Source organism: Pinus tabuliformis, chromosome 2_1 (assembly GCF_031772625.1).
Source record: "Pinus tabuliformis cultivar Carrire ecotype Pingquan chromosome 2_1, CPIR1, whole genome shotgun sequence".
NCBI classification, from domain to species: Eukaryota; Viridiplantae; Streptophyta; class Pinopsida; order Pinales; family Pinaceae; genus Pinus; species Pinus tabuliformis.
The window spans coordinates 554,752,620-554,764,628 of NC_142299.1; positions in this window are offsets into that span (position 1 = coordinate 554,752,620).

The following is a 12,009-nucleotide window of genomic DNA, read 5'->3' on the forward strand; positions in this document are numbered from 1 at the left end:
CAACCGAGAGAACAAATGGGTTACATTTCAACAATAAGTTCATTGAGGAGATTGGTTCGGATTCCCTTCAGTTCAATTCGGATAGTGATGGATCCTTTTCTTGGGATGGATTATACACATGATCTAGCAACTGAGGATACCGTGAAATTTAGTTTTTGTATTTTTAACACCAAATAAATGTTATTTAGAGAGCATTCACACACTAAGCTTAATTGTTAATTTTTCTTTACTTATTTAGCAAGAAATTTAACTTTTGTATTTTTAACTTAAATAAATGCTATCAATTACAACCAAGACTATATGTTATGTGAGGAACAGTTGCAGAATACCTTAAAAACACATGGATCATTGTTCCATAATAATGCTCATTCACTAGAAAAGATTAGAAATAAATTAATAAATTTAGAGAAATGAAATCATAATAACATACAAATAAGGAAGTAGCTACATTGTACCTATATATTTTGTATAATATTATTCTGCCCTGTGGATACAGTGCTATGAAATTGCTGTAGGACATCATTAAACAAACCAACATTATTAAAACAAAAGGTTAGAAATAATCAATATACCAATTGATGCTGATAAAGGGAAATCAAATTTCTTTACTCATCATCCATCCATCCTATCAGAATAGGAATGGACATTTTCGGCCAATTTGCTTTATCTATTGAACAGACTCAGAAATACTTCGCTTTAGAATTTCCTTTTCCTCTTGTTCATGAACTTGCCCCCTTTCCAGCTTGGTTTTTCTCGCTCTTGGACACCGACACCAGAGAAATACATAATAATAGCTTTGCCTCCTGTACGAGCTAAAACAATATTGTTAACTTTAATGTTTTTTTTGAAAAAATAGATGCTTACATAAATGCACTTGGTCAAATGAGTAAAAGGCTGATGGATGAATTAATAAATACAAAATTGACTGCAACGTTGCAATCTCCCTTTGTATCTCTTCAACTGCTTTCCTGACCCTGCCTCTGCCGCTGCCCTATTCTGCTTAAACCACTGGTGTGTGCTCGCGTGTTTCTCGTCTGGTTGGTTGAGGTTTTGAATAAAAGGTTATGATGTTTCCGTCGCTTAATTATTAATTAGATTTACTATTAATTAATTAAATTTTAATATATAATTATTTAAATATTATTTAATATTATAATTTTATTTTTAAGTACTTATATATATATTTTTTATTATTCTATATGTATTTTGTGTGTTGGGATTAATATTTTATAAATGTATAAAATTATTTTATATTCATAATTATTTTATTAATTTAAATACATATTTATTTTATTTTCAATTTATAACATGCTTAAAAATTAAAATGAAATAAAGAAAATATTTTTTTTTATCAATTATTTAATATAAATTTAATTAACATATTAAATTACTTAATTATTAATTATTCATTGTAATTATTAATAATATCAATATAGAAATTTAAAATAATATATATTATTATTAATTCTCTCCATATATAATATTGTAATAAGAAATATTTAATATAAAATATAATTACGGATAGTTATTATTATTAATGATGTTGATATATAAAAATTAGAGATGGTTGTCTTTACTGCAAGTTTGACAACATTTTTGTTGTACCAAATTATTATATAGAATTACATAACTATGGACTAGCATTTTTCTTATACATTTATTATAACGAATTATAGATGCACCTAAATAGGTCAATATAATCATAATATCTTAATCTATATTAATGAATATAAAAATATTATTATAATATATTATAAATAATTAACTATATAAATAAACTATCAAATATTATTTATCTTAATTTTTTAATTATATTTTTAATTTTTTAATCATTAATCACTAATTATCTATTAATTTTAAAAAAAAATGTAAAATCATTGATTTCAAATATATAAATTAAGACACCATCTCACCATTATGGGAAAAGTGCTCAAAAAACATTCTAGAAAGAAGATGTAAATTATTGATTTCAAATATATAAATTAAGACACATCCCAACATTATGGGAAAAGTGCTCGAAAAACATTCTAGAAAGAAGATGTAAAATCATTGATTTCAAATATATAAATTAAGACACCATCCCAACATTATGGGAAAAGTGCTCTAAAAACATTCTAGACAGCTATAGAAGTGACTAAGATAAGATAAGGAAACAAAATAGTAATGGTTATATATATGATATATATATAATATATTTATTTATTATTTATATATATTTATATATATATATATATATGACTTTAAATGTGAAGTGTTTATAATTGAATAGCCAAAGTAGACCATGATGTCAAAGTTATTTTTATATGGGTGTAATTTAATAATTAAATGATTGTTAATTAATTAAAAGGGAAAAAATTATAATTTATTTATTAATATTATTATAAATATATTTATTAATAAAAAATATATTATATAAAAAAATAAAAATTAGTTATATTTATAAATGTATAGATAAAAATTAAATCTATTAATTATTTTTCTTTTATTTCAGAATTAAGAATCTTAATCCCTAATTTATTAAAGTATATATTATTTCAAAATTGATAATCTTATTTTTTTAAAGAAAGATTAAAGAAACAATGTATTTAAAGATAAAAATTAAATCTATTAATTATTTTTCTTTTATAAATGTATAGATAAAAATTAAATTTATTAATTATTTTTCTTTTATAAATGTATTAATGCATTAATGTATAGATAAAAATTAAATCTATTAATTATTTTTCTTTTATAAATGTATAGATAAAAATTAAATCTATTAATTATTTTTCTTTTATTTCAGAATTAAGAATCTTAATCCCTAATTTATTAAAGTATACATTATTTCAAAATTGATGATCTTATTTTTTTAAAGAAACATTAAAGAAACAAAGAAACAATGTATTTGGATATCTATATAATCGAAAGAAAGCTTGAAACAAGACATCAATATGCCAATTGGTGCTGATAAATGGAAATCAAATTTCTATTAATTAAGAATCTTAATCCCTAATTTATTAAAATATATATTATTTCAAAATTGATAATCTTATTTTTTTTATTAAATTTGATGATAATTAAAAAATAATGGATAAAGAGAAATTCTATATATTTAAAATTATAGATTTAAATGACATTTTATTATATATTTACTTTTATAATTGATAACTTCTTTAATATTTATACTTTTCCATTTTCTAACTTCTCTTTTTTAAATATCTAATTATAAAACATATCTATAAAATACTTAGATTTCTCTATAAAAAAAAATAAAATTGTATTATTATTATATTTATTTTTAATTCAGAATAATTTTATAATTGTCTTAATCTATTTATTATTATTATAGTTTCTTCAATTCAAAATGATTTTAACATTACTATATACTTTTTATATTATATATATATATATATATATATATATATATATATAAACTATTTAAAATTTTATAATCCAATTTAATTTAAAAGTTTCATATCTAACTGCTTTATACATTTTAATTTTTTTTTTTACAATTTAAACTCTCATTTATATTAATCAGGTCTTTATTTTTATATCATGTTATATTAGAATGCCATTGCTACTCTATATTCTCCATTTTAATATGTGCAAAAATTATAATTATAATTATAATTATAATTATAATTATATTATATATATATATATTTATATATATATATATATATATATATATATAATTATAAATTTTGCACATCTAGAATATATATATAGTTAGATTTTTTATATATTAATATAAATTAATTTCTATTATAATTAATAATTTATTTTTAATAAAAAATAAATATGATAAGAATCAGGGATATTATTGTCTTAACAGCGAATTAAGTCTTAAAAATATAACCTATAATTTATTTTCAATGAAAAAGTAAGTAAATGAACATACACTACATTAATGCATGAGTTAACCATATGAATCTGATTATAAGAAATTAAAATTTAAAAATATAACTTGTGTTTTTAAGAAATTAAAATTTAAAAATATAACTTGTGTTTTTAAGAAATTAAAATTTAAAAATATAACTTGTGTTTTTAAGCAAGTTGTTTTTAACGTAATTTTTTGGAATTTTTTTCGTGGGTTTTCCAGTCTAAGTTTTCTAAAATCTTGCAAGAATTTATTGGAATAGCAAGCTTGATGGTAATCCTTGCAAAATTAAAGTGCCTTAGGGGTTTATGATGGTGCTAAATACATATATACAGTCAAGAAATTAGTTTAAATAACATAAATTAAAATCAGTTTAAATAACATAAATCAAAATTTCACCTCAAATTTTTTTACAAATTCTAACATCCGAAAATCCAAAAAATCACACTAAAAACAACTCCATTTTAACGCTACTACTAAAAATCTAGTGGACACGTAATAAAAATCTAGTGGACAGGTCTGAACATGTGCGCTACACCTTCCTCATTGATGCCAGAGTTAAGTCGATTAAAAACATGGTGTGACTTGGGTCCTACCGCACACGTCAGCGTACATAAAAATACACCAACACACTGTACGCACCCATGCTACACGGTACACGTCAGCTAAAACGGAGTTTTAATATTATATTATATGGACACACCACCAGGAAGGGACGCATTAAAGTTTAACCACAGCCAGCGACAAATTCCGAAATATGACCACGTAGTTCCAGCATGTTGTCCACCGGATTGAGAATAGACAGTTTACCTTTTGTCAAACCCAAAGGGGCCAGAGATCCAACCAACCGTAGAACAAACGGTTTACATTCCAACAAGGAGTTCAATTCGGATCCGTTTTTTTGGATGGAGTAATGCTACCAGATGAGGATAACTAACAGGCTTGCAGAACTAATTAATAGGGCAGGCAAATATTAAGCAGATAAACCAACACATCGTACTCACCCGTACCACGTATTTCCGCCCGCCGTACACGCCAGCTAAAACGAATAAACAGAATGGAGAGTGGTTTTGAATCGAGTGTGGGTTTTTTTAGAGAGTTAAAAGGTCTCAGGTTCAATTCCCTGGCTCCTCCGATGGAGGGATAATACTGTTCTAGATTTGCATAAAAAAGCGTATACAATGGTTTTTAAGAGAGCTAAAGGTCTCAAGTTCAATTCCCAACGCCATGTAGAAAACGCTGTAGAAAGAAAAGAAAAGTGTAAACGTAATACCAATGCTCTGCTCTAATTTATTCATAGATTTGAAAATCTTCTACGTTTGAGTCTTCTACGTTCTGGCTTTACGCTTTAGCTTTCTCATTCAGATTCCATAATTTAATAGAGGAAATGACTTGTGGAGGAATATCGCAAACCCTACTCCCGTCTTACATATAAAATGTTCGTAAACCCAGTTCCAATTTAAGTGAATAAATTTTATTTGAACATATCCAAAATGCAATTAATGGGTTTCGAATCAACCAGAATTTGAAGATTGTAAAAACGCCCAAAATGGAACACACCGAAATTTATACCGTAAATGTTATGAACTGTAACAATACAAGCAAAAAGATATTCAGAAGGAAACGCAGGTTACCTTAGGGATATTGCTCCATAGCCGTGACGCTCACTCTGCGGGTTGAACAGTCTCTATATGTTAGCAAATAATCTGATAGCAGAAAGAAATAAACAAATAAAGCACCATCAGAAAATAAATAAACAAGAAAACAAACCTAACCTAGAAACTCTGCAAATAATTAGGTATCGCAACTGCTATTGATATTAAGAAATCAAATTAAATTTAAACAAATAAACCCAAATCTCCCTTAGCTCATCCATCCAACCAGAAGATGAATGTAGATTGTTTTGGTCTCTTCAGTTCATCGATCTAACGACCCAACAGTGACCCAACAGTAACTCTCCCTCGGGACATTTTCCTCTCTGCTCTGGCTCTCTGGCTCTAACTCACAAACGTTAATTTGCCTCACACACACCATGCATAAGCACCATTAACCCAGAAAGTCTGAAAGGTCATCAAAACAAAAACGAGAGAATTAGGTATGGCAATTGCTATTAAGAAATCAAATCAAATTACAAACGGACCCAGATATCCCTCACCTCATCCATCCAACCAGAAGAGGAATGGAGATTGTCTTGGCCGGTTTGGTTCAGCGATCGAACAACCCAGAAATACCTCTGCCCAAGGATCTTGTGGAAGAACTTTTTCCCCTCTGTTCTGCGCTCTCTCTGGTTCTCACTCGCAGACGTTGATTTCACACACAATCCACAGATAAACACAACAATAACGATGACATACAACACAAAAACACATACCCACACACAGAAAAAGGAACGGACATGCATACCCACAAAAAGAAAGGAAAATGGGAGCGCTACACATTCAATCATGACAAGCCAGACTACCAACGCCTAACAGAAGATCAGAGAAAAACGAGATAAACTCAATGAAATTGGGGCATGAGATATATATAGGGAACCATGCCATCTTTTCTAGCTTTTCCTAACGGCCAGCTTTTATCAAATCCTACGTGGCTCTCTAGTGTCAAGCTTTTTTGCAGTGAATATGCTTTCGAGAAAAGCATAATGATACTGTAGGGTAGGGCTCAATTCAAAATTTTAAAATCGTGAGAAGGGTTTAGGATCGATCCGAAACAACTAGTAAATATAGTTTTTATAATCTCTCGATGGTTATAGTATCCTACATAGTGTCGTTCACGCTCTCTCGGAGTTGTACAAGTCCCTTCTAACCAATAAAGAGATACATTAAAAGTGATTTCTAAATTAACACATTAAATCTTTTATTTAAAAGATAATAAACAAACTATTAAGAAAAAATAAGTGCGAATATGAATAAGAATTTATTTTTTTAATTAATATTAATAAAATGTTTCTAAAATCATGTACTTTATTATGTTCCCATGTCAAAATGAGATTATAAAATTATATGGTTTTTAATATTTTAAATTATTATATATATATAAAGTTTTAAGTTTCAATTTATTATATTTTAATATTTTAAATTATTTTTTTATGGTTTTTAATATTTTAAATTATTATATATAAAGTTTTAAGTTTCAATTTATTGGCTTGGAGTATGCCCTAAAATTGCTTTTGCTTGTCTTCCTTGGACGTAAGGAAACAGGTTAACGGCCCAAGACCTAGACGCATCTAGCAGGAGTGGAAGCCTGCTCCCTTACGGACCACCAGCTGGTTATTATAGGTGATGAGTCAAATTCAGCAATCACGGATAGCAGCGAGAGATGGCTGTCCTCATTGTTGATTTGACACCTGAGTTGGTAGGTTTTTCCACTTTGGAAAAAATAATAATAATAATAATAATATCTTTTTATTATTTAGTAAAAAGATTGATTCTAAATTTTACGAGGATAAATTTTGATTTTTTAATTTTAGCAAAATATAAATTTTGTTTTTTTTTTTAATAATTTTTGAATGCTTTTTTTTATTATGGATTTTGATGTTGGTGATCATTGTTTATAAGGGATTTGAAGTTTATAATAATTAGGTTAAAAAAAATATATTCTTTATATCTCTTTAATGTTCAATAAATATGGTGGTTCTAAATTTTTATCACAAATATAATGATTAATTTTAACTCTTTAATTTAATGATTTTTAAATGTTAATTATTATGTAATCGTAATGGTTGCGTGTGAACACAATTGTGTTAGTGAATTTCCCTTGGGGACACTACACTTCAAGCTACGATTTACATCATAAATATACTCCTAACAGTTAGTTATAAAGAGGCATATAAGTTATTTATTCTTGAATTATTTGACAAATAGATTATTGATGAGTTTATTTTAAGCTACTATATCTATCCATGAACAAATCCTTCCGCACTTAGTCATGTTTACATGTTATACAATGAATTTAATTTTATTGTTCTAAATTAACTATTGGCTATTAATTCTTAATAGATTAATCTTATGATAACTAACTATTTAAATAATCATCTTTTAAGAGTAACTCAACAAATTTGTATAAATAAAAGACTACAACATAGGTTACATCCTCATAAAATTCATATATATCTAAAAGATTAGTTAAGTAGCCTAAACAAGATCTTATTACATGCCAAAAACAAAAAAGACCTTGTCCTAACCCAAAATCACCCAATACTTGTTTAGACTATATGTATTCAAGGAAAATTTTAAGGACTAATATTAGTAGGTGGGTTAATTTTCCATGTTTTTTTCAAAAAAAATATTCGCCAATTTTCATTTTTTCTAAAAAAAAATCGCCTAAATTTTATAGTATAAAATTATTTTACCTTCTAAATCGCAAAATATTTATAGAGACAATATAATGAATCTTTGGAAATTTGAATATTTTTAGAAAAATATCACTAAACATTTTACAATTTGCATGTTAGGGATTAATAACATTCGCCAAGATTTCTAAATTTTAAGATAAATTTCCATGCTTAAAATTTTCCCTATATGTATTCTATAGTAAATTCCTAGTTCATAAAAGTCTTAAAAAAATATTTAATTCAACAATTTGCATAATGACTATCAACATCCTCCAAGCCTACACGTTTTGGTATCAACCTCCTAGCTCAAAAGCTCCCTTTCTTAATTGAACTAGTACACGATTTCTTCCTCTTTGATCCCTTCTCTAGGAAAGATTGTTGAGATTCATGGATTTGATACCATTAACTAATTGCATTTTTGAACAATTAATTGTCAAATTCCAAAGACAACTACTTTTGACTACTACCAGTGCCGGGTATTTTTTTTTAAAGCCACTAAAGACCCCATGATATGATTTATACTACGTGTGTTGTAATTGGGCTCTCAAGTTCATGAATTTTTGTTTCTAGATTAAAGAGAGATGCTCAGTTGCAAATTAATATGCTCTTTATGGCTTTGTAGAGCTCTCTGAAATTCTTGAAGGTCTCTAGAGTCAAAATGTTTCCCTAAATAATAGTTGTATGCTATCAATAATTTGTGAGCCTTGTGAATAAGAACCTATGTGTTCCACAACTCCTACACACCTTGGTGCTTTCCCTAGCACTAAAATGGAACAAGAGGCACCTCTCAATGTCCCAATTAAACACTTCCCAATAACCACTAAATCAACCTAAGTCCCCCCTAGAATCCAAAAGTTGAATTCTCTACGAGGGAGGCAACTCGCCTAACAAGTCTTGAGCACAAAGAAACAAATTGCAGAATAGAAGAAAGGCAGTCACAACATTTACACAACTTAAGATGTGTGTAAACTTTCCACAACCTTGAAACTTAAATGTGAACATCCCACAACAAGCCAAATTTCTGTGGGGAGGAAAAATAAGAATATGCAAGAGCAATGTTGATGGTATGTAGACACAAGAGTCTTATTGCTTATCATTAATGTTCAAGTTTTTGATGTTTTTTCTGAGATTACATGCCATGTGGTGTACCAAAAATCCATTGGTAATAACCATATGTCGAAGTAACAACAAAATTGTATCAACATACTGACAATAATTAGGGGATAAATTGGTGGGATAATGCAACATTAACCTTAATATCCCCTAATTTTGTTATGAATTGGAATTTTCCCATCAATTTTCCTCTTGATTATGTGTTTGGAAAAGACATGGTAGTATTGAACTTTTATGCCTTCTAATTGTCTACATCAATCTAGAATTGATATTAGAAAGTTTCCTAGGGGTACTAGTTATTTGTTCATATGATTAATAATGCTACTAGAGTCACAAATCATGATAATTGAATGCATTCTTATTCTTTTAGCGATTTTAAACCGTTTCCAAGGAGCATATTCCTATGCTTTATTATTGGAAGTGATGCCTAATCCCTAAGTGAAACAAGATCTTATCATCTCTCTAGGGTTAATATGACACTCCCCCTCTCCCCCACCCACATAGACATGCCACCTTAGGATTCCCCTTTGATGTTCCATCAAAAAATATAAAATGAGAAAGCTAAGCCTTCATCCAATTTTCAAATTCAAATATAGTTTACTTAAGTTAACAATATGATCTAAAAACTACTTTGGATAGATTTTTACCTTAAATTTGAAATTTCCCAAACCATTCATCTTCATCTATATTGAAACATTTATGAGAGTTGACATATTTTCCTTTGGAATGATATTCAACTAACACACTCTTCGATTTCATTACCGTAATGGGATATGTAGCTCGTAATGAGAAATGGCATAATCCATTTCTAGGCATAGGTATTTTGCTAAATCTAAACAAAAAGTTTTTGAATAATTTTTTTATTCTTGAATGCTCCTTTGTAGGATCTACTTCATGTTGTGAACATTGTTTTCCAAGAAGTTGACATACTTATTATGTGATTTAAACCTTTAAATGTCGCTTCACAAACTCTAATGGAATAGTCACACTCAAGAAAGACATGATGAATTGATTCATGTTCTTGAAACAAGGCACATCTAGCAGGGCCTAACGCCTTTGCTTAAGGATATTTTTAGTTTAATAATTTTTCATGAACTAGGAGCTAGAAAAATCTATTTACCTTTGAAATTCCATTTGTATGCCAAATCATCCTCCAAACAGTGGATTTTGGTGGTAGTGTTAGGTTTTGTATCCAAGAGATATAACCTTGTTTGACACTATAATCAGCAATACCCCAAGGATCTTCAATCTGAAATAGATTTCTCTCTTAATGCACATTCTTAAAAGGAAAACAATAGTTAGGACATAAATTATGCAAATGTGGATAATGCAACTGTATATTCCAATCTTTCCACTAACCTTATTTGTCATCCAATGAGGAGATATTAGCAACAGTTTTTAATATTTTTTCTTACTATCCAATCTCTTAACCGGTGAAGCTCCTGGTAGTTATCCATCATTGGCTTACCCATTATCTACCTAAATAACTGCCAATGTGTTACCCATTTCCTAGAAACTAATACAATTTAGATTGTATAAGCGAAATTGATGATTTTAATAATTTCCATATTGATGAACCGTTCTTTACTTCTTGAGGGGTTCATAGAAATCTCTTCTGTTTGCATGAGAATTATCTTTTCAAAAGCATTATTTTCCACCCAATTTTTTTTACTACCCTTTAAGTTCCATGTAGTCCACACACATTTCATATGTTAGAAATGGTATGGTATGCTTATATCCAAGAGATAATTAAAAATTTTAAGGCAATTGTTTGGTAGCTGATTAATTTAGAGAAAATCAAGAAAGAGAAGGATAATGGTCAGATAAACAACTATATTAATCTTGGTGGCCTATCTATTTTACCCATCTCTACCATAAAAATTATCCAATCCCTCAACAAGCTATCACATACTGCATTTCATTTTGAATTCACAAATTAGAGTTTCAATCACATTTCATTTGGAATTTAAGAATATAATTAGAATCTAAACCGCAATTCAAGAAGCACTTCTACCGTTCACTGACGCGACATCTTCATGGAGGGTTCTTCTGGCTGGTACAATGCACTAAGTAAATAATTTCAAGGCCACCATTGTTTTCATGGATGATACATCCATCAAGACTGTCATCAATACAAAGCATCACCTCCCTCCTTCACTTGCATCAGAAATCATATATGCAACAACGCAAGTTCATTGTCTTTACGCATTAGATTTTCACAGCAATAGCTAGAGTTTGAATCGCAAGACCAATTGAGGAATTTCTTCTCCTCACTTTCATTGCCGCAACATCGATACAAGAATTAAAAAATTACACATTCATCCGCACCACAACCTTAGTATGAGCATTAAAAATTTGTGCATTATGAGCATGTGCAGAGGTCCATTGGCATAAGTGAAAGCCACTAACCCTCTCTCTCCCGAATCCCTCCTTTCATAACCTGAATATGCACATTTAGAGCCATCAACTCCCTCCCTCTCCCTGCTTTTAAGTTAACATGCCACTGACACAATCAACAGGAATTCAAGAATGAGAATTAGAATCCCAATACTGGTTCAAGAACCTCATCTGTGCTCCCACTCCAAGATTTTACGCCGACACACCATTGACACATTGAAATAACAAAAATTTTAAGAGGTTCGACACTTAAACAGGTGGATCATGAATCTGAGGGTGACATCACATAATCTTAAAAGATAAT